Source organism: Pseudoliparis swirei, chromosome 14 (genome assembly GCF_029220125.1).
Source record: "Pseudoliparis swirei isolate HS2019 ecotype Mariana Trench chromosome 14, NWPU_hadal_v1, whole genome shotgun sequence".
Classification (NCBI taxonomy): domain Eukaryota; kingdom Metazoa; phylum Chordata; class Actinopteri; order Perciformes; family Liparidae; genus Pseudoliparis; species Pseudoliparis swirei.
Window position 1 is genome coordinate 9,429,988 of NC_079401.1, and position 8,644 is coordinate 9,438,631.

General features: G+C 41.1%; 1 pseudogene; it reads right to left on the reverse strand.

Annotated features, from left to right (window-relative positions):
- Window positions 1–8,217: 8,217 nt before the first annotated feature.
- On the reverse strand, window positions 8,218–8,644 carry LOC130204321 (uncharacterized; annotated as a pseudogene).

Consider the following 8,644-nt stretch of genomic DNA (forward strand, 5'->3'; position numbering starts at 1 on the left):
ACTAATTTAAGTTCTGCAATCATCTCTTCACTCAATTTGTATCCATTTGGTTTTAACCCTGCGTTGCATGTGTCATACATTCAGGGCAGCTACTTTTATCGTGGCACATTAGGCAGATCAACAATGGGTTGTATACAGATGTGGTAGAAGCAGCAAGACGACGAATTTAGACGGACCATCTCCACAAGTTCTCTGATGTGCAGTGGTGGGGTGTATAAAGGATGGCTCAGGTGGTGAGGACACTGAAGAAAAACATGACATTGAGCATTTGAAGGTCTTCCCACAGAATCCTCTTGTCAGACCACAACCTCATAACTTTTGAATTTATACTACCGTTTTATACACAGTTAGTCAAAAGTTTCTACACCAGATGTCTAACTCAAAGTGCTGTAGCTAAATTTAAAGAAGCAATTCCTTCTCCATTTGATTCAATACCACGTCTCAATATAACAGGACTCCTGGTCTAACTTTAGTCCATCCCAGATTGATCATCTTGTTGACAGTGCCACAGGCTCTCTGAGTGACACTGGACTCGATAGCCCCTTTGAAGAAGACAGTGAGGAAGAGGAGCTTTGCTCCCTGGTATAACCCTCAGACCCGCAAACTAAAGCAAACGTCACGAAAGCTTGAAGGCATATGGCGTTCAACTACTCTGGAAGAATCCCGCTTAGTATGGTGAGTCTTAAAACTTGAGACTCCGCCCACTGTTGAGACTCCACCCACTCCTCCTCCCTACCGCCATCTGCCTGATGGATCGTGGAGGTCTCCATCGTGGAATATGCCTACTATGAACTATTCATACACTCTGTCGTATTCATTGAATGTATTTTAACTCTAAATCTGTCCTTCTGTACACATGACATCTATTGCACCTGTCCATCCTGGAGAGGGATCCTCCTCTGTTGCTCTCCTGAAGGTTTCTTCCCTTTTTTCCCCCGAAGGGTTATTTGGGAGTTTTTCCTGATCCGATGTGAGGTTTTGGGGCAGGAATGTCTGTGTACAGATTGTAAAGCACTCCGAGACAAATTTGTGGAATTGGGCTATATAAATAAACTGAATTGAAAAAGCTAAAGATTGAACCCTCTTCTGTCAGACCTTACCTCATACCTTTTGAGTTTATACTACTTAGTGTGTTTCTACACCAGATGTCTAACTGACAGTGCTGTAGCTACATTTAAAGAAGTTATTTCTTCTGCATTTAATTCAATACCACGTCTCAATATAACAGGACTCCTGGTGTAACTTTAGTCCGTCCCAGATTGATCATCTTGTCGATAGTGCCACAGGCTCACTGAGTGACACTGGACTCGATAGCCCCTCTGAAGAACAAGACGGTGACCCGCAAACTAAAGCTAACATCACGAAAGCATATGGCGTTCGACTAATCTGGAAGAATCTCGCTTAGTTTGGCGAGATAGACAAAACATATAGGAAGACCCTTCGTAATGCCAGAGGAGCCTATTCCTCATCAGTAATAGAGAAACATAAGAACAACCCCAGGTTTCTCTTCAGCACTGTAGCCAGGCTGACAGAGAGTCACAGCTCTGTGGAGCCGAGTATTCCTATAGACCTCAGTGGTAATGACTTTATGAACTTCTTCAATGAAATAATAAATTTTCCTGAACCAGTAAGTTATCCTAAAACGTCCCCCAGCAGCCGATAACAAGATACTTGGGTGTATCCAGTTACTTTATACTCCGACTCCTTGGCTTTACGATCTATTTGACCCCCAGTCCTCTGAGCGTGCCTTTACCTGGAAGAACCTTTTGACTTGTAAATGAGCTCATCCCATTAGCCTTGACTCAATTAGCCTCTCAGGTGAGGTAGGATGTACCCGCCTCACCTGCCTCATGTGCTACTAAAGGACAGGACCTGGGATAGAATTATACACTCCAGTCTTCTGGTGGTGGAAACATGACGTGGAAGATGAGCTGCAAGGACGTTCTCCGTGAGTCTTATCTTTGAATGGTTTGAAGTCATGTTATTTACTTGTTGCACTTTACCTGCGTGAATAGTTTGATTTGTTTAGTCTTCAAGACTGTTTTCCTAAAAATTCTGTATTTATTCATCTGTGAATTGACATTTGAACAACATCAGTATTATTTGTGATGACCGTGTAGCCGTTGTTCCAACACAGCCCCTAACCGTTTCCTAACACCATTAACGCTGAGCATCAATTACACAATGTGACTACATTTGAGAGAGAAAACTAACAAGCGAAAGGTTTGTCATTGTTTGAGACGTTGAAAGGTAGATAACCTGGAGTTGTGTCCGACAAGAAACAATGAATACAAATAATTAATACGCTTTTTCTTTATTGATTATCACGGTCGTAAAGATGTTTTATTTTGTATCATTTTATGACGTCATATTTGTCGGACACATTGTGAACTCTGGTCCGTGAAAATGTCGTCTTATGAGAAACCGGACCGTGGCACAATAAAGGTTGGGGACCTTTGCTGCTTTAAATAATGCAAAATGTCTCACAAGTGTACTTTATAGGAGTATAGAAAAACATACTTTTACTTATAATTAAATGTATAAACTGTGTGGCCAAGAGCTGATATTGTTCTAAAGTGTCATTCAGCTGACATTGCCACGGTTTCCCCCATTAGGACGGGTCAGTCCATCTTTTTACCACGCACAACACTTCAGATGAAGTTGATTTCTTTATTTTTCTTTATTTTTAAGACAAATGACGTAAACAATGAATATTTCGGTTGACGACATTTCACTACGGATTAGCTGTATTAATCTCAGAGTAATATCTGTTGTCCAGCCGCTACATTGTTGCTTATTCAAGTCAGAATTGGTTGCTATAAGATAATACTAAATAATAGAAATAAATATGAAGTTGATATGTTCATAGTAAACAGAATCCTGTAAACTTGATGTTCAGAGGAATATTACAACAAACTCTTGAATAATCAGTTGACTCTTTGATTTGAACAATTCCTTTTTCTTGTCTGCCTCTTGTTGCTTTATTGAATTGTGTTACTGGGCCCCTTAAATATGACAGAAATAGGTTATTGAATATTTTAGCTACAAGTGATTTATTTTGTCAACTCAAGGGTGCTGATCAAAAAGATGAATAGACAGGCTGCATTTGCAATTAAAATGTTTATGACATAGAGAATGAAGTAATTATACCTCTACGGGTTTACATGTATTTGCACGAACAGGATTCAACTCATTTGAATATTATTTCTGAAGCTTGTTTGCAAATTTAACTTTTTACCTGCCACTGCAAAGACTATGTATTTAGTTTAAAGAGCACACATTTGACTCATGTGACACTGAAATGAATGAAGAAAGTAACCTTTTGCATTTAAAGTAATCTGAAAACTCAAAGTTTACAATTTGTTGCTTTAAGTTACAAACTGACGCGTGTGAGAGTTTGTGTTACGCAACACCTTCCATTGTTCATCTGCACCGTGCTCTGTGTGCATCAAAATCTCTTCAACCTACTGGATTTATTATTTCTCTATTTTCTCCAATAGCTGAAGATCCGACCTAACGACATGAATCTGCATACACACAGAAAAATGAACCGAAACTAGTTCTTCAGAGTGATGCCATAGAAGAGCCATTTTTGGTTCTACAAAGAACCTTTCAAACCAGGGTTCTTTAGAGAACCATTTCATTAAAGAGCTCTTCAAAGAACCTATAAAAGTGTCTCACAGAACCTTCAAAACATGGTTCTTAAGGCACCATTTCTGGTTCTCGTTTGGGGTAACGTATCACGTGACCTCTTGACATTTGTCAAGAGCCTCAGACGGCTGGATCTGGTCATTTTTCCAAATAAAACATATTTGCAATCGATAATCAATCAAAATTGTTTTACCAATTCTCTCTATGTTGAGGACCGCTGGTTTAAAGGATAACATGAGACCACAGTTTCAATGTTTCTGATCGACTCATCGTTTTCATTTTAGAGGTGTTTTCTTCCAGTCTCTTTTACCCCGAGCGTTCCGTTTCCTCATAAAGAGCTGGTTGCCTACACTACCCACAATGCTACTGGACCGCCAGCGACAGGTTGGCCAGATAATTGGGCCTGCTAGTTGTAGATCAGATAGCCTGCAGCAGAGATGGGAAGCAGGCCACAGGGGTCTCACTTCTTCCTCACTCCAAACATCCAGATTATTTTCAGTTCTAGAACTTGTAGTCTTCTACGTCCTCGAGACTCGAGTGGAATCACTTGAGATCCTTTATCAGACTTCACACTCACAAATGCAGTATTGTTCCCCAACATCTGGAAACACATGTGTAAAATGGGTGGATTCCACCTTTTTAATTGTGTGTTGTTTTTTTAATATATGCAAATGTTGCCTCCCTTTACTAACCAGACCTTCCTTCTCTTCAAACTTCTTCATGTCTTCACAGACTGTCCTGAGGTCGACACACGAGTGAAGTTCTTCAGCAGCACCAGAAAAACAACATGAAGACTCAAGTGTCACTGGATTCACTTCTCTGTATCGTGGTACCCACAATGTATATTAGAATTGTTGGTTTTACTTTGGGGCTTTAATCATATATCATACCATTTTCTTTTGCTGCTATTATTTTTGAAGCACATCAAACTCCAACAGTGACGGCTCACACTGAACATAATGTCGAGACACGTTGCTGTTTGGAGTTCAAAATGTGAACATGTATCTCACAAGGAAAAACACACATTTATCACATATACTCTTTTTATTTTGAAGTACGAGCTGTGCCTTCTTCTCCCTCTGATCTTACAGCCTATCCCACACTGAGAGAGATGGTGATCTTTATGGATCGGATAGTTCAGTGAGGCTCCTGGTCCAAAGTTGGCCAGAAGGGTTCCGACTTACACTTTAGCAGCAACAAAAATGCACATATGTATGTACATCTGTGGCTGATAAATAGATAAAAAGATAAGAATGCACAATTTGAAGATAGCCCTGGATCTATATTGACATGAAACTAAAGAAGGTGTCTTTGGTCCCCCCCCCCCAAAAAAAATCCATCTCAGCATTGACTGTATCTAGAGGACTTGACACATTTAGGATCTGAGGGAACATCTCTGACTGTCCCTGTAGTTTTTCATCCAGCTGCATGTACTGAGCTCAGACTGGACCGGTCCGCTCCAAAGGAACATAGATGCAATTCGTCGAGCACCTTCGTTATTCTTCCACATGGACGTCAATAAAGACATCAAACATGTCCGTGGTAGCTTTTACTTTACCGACAAAGTACCAGAATTCCTGGGTATTTTATTGTTCATTATTATAATAATTATTTTGTATTTTGTTTTGCCTTTGTTGTATTTTGTATGTTTTATTTATTTCTTTACTTAAGTTTTTTCTTTAGAATTGTAAACTGACACACACACACAACATGTAAATACTTGTTCTTTGACCCTGTGGCATATTGTGCATTATCATCAATAAAGTATATATTTAGTCATTGTAACAGGTTTGTGGCTGTCACAAGTAGGTATCTCCCCCCAAGCACCAAAGGATGAGCAATCACCGAGGTTGTATTTGGTAATAGTTTATTTACGTAGACTGTGCCTCTGCTCCCCACTCCCTCCTTCCATCTCCCCTCCAGATTATATAGCTGAGGGTTATCAAACAGATCCTCCACACCTGGGGGACCGGGCTCAGAAAGAGGGGGACCTGGAGTCGCCAACGGGTCACGGGGAACAGGGGTCGGCTGCCGCTTTTATCCAAAGCGACTTACAATCATGTTCCATTCATACCCTGTAGACACAGCTACATTAAGTGTCTTGCTCAAGGACACATCGACTCGGCCGCCAACCCCTTAATTGAAGGACGAATCTGCAAACCACTGACCCACAGTCTGTAAACAAGTACATCTCATATCTATTTGACCTCAAGTGCTCTGAGCATGCCTTTGAACCTTTTGACTTGTAAATGAGCTCATCCTGTTAGCCTCTCAGGTGAGGTAGGATGTACCCGCCTCACCTGCCTCATGTGCTACTAAAGGACAGGACCTGGGATAGAATAATACACTCCAGTCTTCTGGTGGTGGAAACATGACGTGGAAGATGAGCTGCAAGGATGTTCTCCGTGAGTATTATCTTTGAATGGTTTGAAGTCATGTTATTTACTTGTTGCACTTTACCTGCGTGAATAGTTTGATTTGTTTAGTAATCAAGACTGTTTTCCCAAAAATTCTGTATTTATTCATCTGTGAATTGACATTTGAACAACATCCGTATTATTTGTGATGACCGTGTAGCCGTTGTTCCAACACAGCCCCTAACCGTTTCCTAACACCATTAACGCTGAGCATCAATTACACAATGTGACTACATTTGAGAGAGAAAACTAACAAGCTAAAGGTTTGTCATTGTTTGAGACGTTGAAAGGTAGAGAACCTGACGGTGTGTCTGACAAGAAACAATGAATACAAATAATGAATACACATTTTCTTTATTGATTATCAAGGTCGTAAAGATGTTTTATTTTGTATAATTTTTTGACGTCATATTTGTCGGACACATTATGAACTCTGGTCCGTGAAAATGTCGTCTTATGAGAAACCGGTCCGTGGCACAATAAAGGTTGGGGACCTTTGCTGCTTTAAATAATGCAAACTGTCTCACAAGTGTACTTTATATGAGTATAGAAAAACATACTTTTACTTATAATTAAATGTAGAAACTGTGTGGCCAAGAGCTGATATAGTTCTAAAGTGTCATTCAGCTGACATTGCCACGGTTTCCCCCATTAGGACGGGTCAGTCCGTCTTTTTACCACGCACAACACTTCAGATGAAGTGGATTTCTTTATTTTTAAGACAAATGACGTAAACAATGAATATTTCGGTCGACGACATTTCACCACGTGTCAGCTGTATTAATCTCAGAGTAATATATGTTGTCCAGCCGCTACATTGTTGCTTATTCAAGTCAGAATTGGTTGCTATAAGATAATACTAAATAATGGAAATAAATATGAAGTTGATATGTTCATAGTAAACAGAATCCTGTACACTTGATGTTCAGAGTAATATTACAGCAAACTCTTGAATAATCAGTTGACTCTTTGATTTGAACAATTCTTTTTTCTAGTCTGCCTCTTGTTGCTTTATTGAATTGTGTTACTGGGCCCCTTAAATATGACAGAAATAGGTTATTGAATATTTTAGCTCCAAGTGATTTCCTTTGTCAACTCAAGGGTGCTGATCTAAAAGATGAATAGACAGGCTGCATCTGCAATTAAAATGTTTATGACAAAGAGAATGAACTAATTATACCTCGAAGGGTTTACATGTATTTGCATGAACAGGATTCAACTCATTTGAATATTAGTTCTGAAGCTTGTTTGCAAATTTAACTTTTTACCTTCCATTGCAAAGACTATGTATTTAGTTTAAAGAGCACACATTTGACTCATGTGACACTGAAATGAATGAAGAAAGTAACCTTTTGCATTTAAAGTAATCTGAAAACTCAAAGTTTACAATTTGTTGCTTTAAGTTACAAACTGACGCGTGTGAGAGTTTGTGTTGTTACGCAACACCTTCCATTGTTCATCTGCACCGTGCTTCTGTCTGTGTGCATCAACATCTCTTCAACCGACTGGATTTATTATTTCTCTATTTTCTCCAATAGCTGAAGATCCGACCTAACGACATGAATCCTCCTCTGTTGCTCTCCTGAAGGTTTCTTCCCTTTTTTCCCCCTGAAGGGTTATTTGGGAGTTTTTCCTGATCCGATGTGAGGTTTTGGGGCAGGGATGTCTATGTGTACAGATTGTAAAGCACTCCGAGACAAATTTGTAATTCGTGAAATTGGGCTATACAAATGAACTGAATTGAATTGAATTCTCCTGAACGTGATGTCGCAGGAACACCTCGAGGGAATTTCCTCAAATGTGATGCAAACATCGATGTGGACCCGAGTATGACATTATTATAACTCACTGGTCAAAGTCACTCTTACCGTGACACACACATTGTAACGGATCTCCGTATATGAATTGGCGTGAAGCGTACTGCTGGTGAACTCTCCCCCCCCCCCTAAAAAATACAGTTGATATTATATTTGAGGATGCAGCCGCTAAAACAAAACTTTAAAAAGTGTTGTAGTCTGTCCTCCGTCCCGGCTGCAGGTAAAAAGGTGTGTGAAGGGGCCAGTTTGGATGAGCTCCTTCGGGACAACAGACAGGAGGTGTGTGTGTGTGTGTGTGTGTGTGTGTGAGTTACACTAGTCGTAGGGTAAGTTTAGGCGCGCTCTCCGCGGATGCGGCGGGCCAGCTGGATGTCTTTGGGCATGATGGTGACCCTCTTGGCGTGGATGGCGCACAGGTTGGTGTCCTCGAACAGGCCGACCAGGTAAGCCTCGCTGGACTCCTGCAGCGCCATGATGGCGGAGCTCTGGAAGCGCAGGTCGGTCTTGAAGTCCTGAGCGATTTCCCTCACCAGGCGCTGGAAGGGCAGCTTGATCAGCAGCTCGGTGGACTTCTGGTAGCGGGATCTCCCTCAGAGCCACGGTACCGGCCTATAGCGATGGGGCTTCTTCACGCCGGTGGCTGGGCGCCACGGGCAGCCTTGGTGGCCAGCTGCTTCCTGGGAGCCTTTCCTCCGGTGGATTTACGGGCGGTCTGCTTGGTTCTGGCCATTTTTACTGCTCGTGCTCTTCTCTTTTAGA